The sequence below is a fragment of the Frankliniella occidentalis genome, unplaced genomic scaffold (assembly GCF_000697945.3).
Source record: "Frankliniella occidentalis isolate FOCC.00 unplaced genomic scaffold, Focc_3.1 Scaffold57, whole genome shotgun sequence".
Taxonomy (NCBI): Eukaryota; Metazoa; Arthropoda; class Insecta; order Thysanoptera; family Thripidae; genus Frankliniella; species Frankliniella occidentalis.
This window is the reverse complement of record NW_026267187.1, coordinates 1263180-1263658: the sequence shown is the minus strand read 5'-3', so window position 1 is coordinate 1263658 and position 479 is coordinate 1263180.

Below are 479 nucleotides of genomic sequence, written 5' to 3'. Positions count from 1 at the left end.
GGGGGGCGGCGTGTGTGCCTGCTAGTGCCTGCCTGAGCGCGCGTGTGTGTGCGAAATGACGATTGGGTGGATCTTCCCGGATCTTCCCCATCTTTTCAATGGGTTATTGTCCTAGTACGGCCATTCAAATCTCGCTGAATTCGTAATGCCAGTGCGCTGTAAACAGGCTTACTTTCATATTTTATAGAGCTCTGGTTCAAATTTGAAATGGGGGCGCGATGAGCAACGCTGCGTTTCTGTGGGGGTCCGCGGGGAGCGCGGCGCGACGGCTGTAAATGTTTACAACTCCATGACAGGGGACTGCCACCGGCCTTGGCACGACGGAACGGACGGACAGCCTGCCCTTCGGACTTCGGACAAGATAAGTTCGCTCCGTGGCTCTCTGCCGGCCATCGGTCCTCCGCTGCGCCGACCGGCCACCGTCTTCAAAACACAGAAAGAAGCGTCGAACAATAGCCAATGCACTCGCCTGCAAGGAC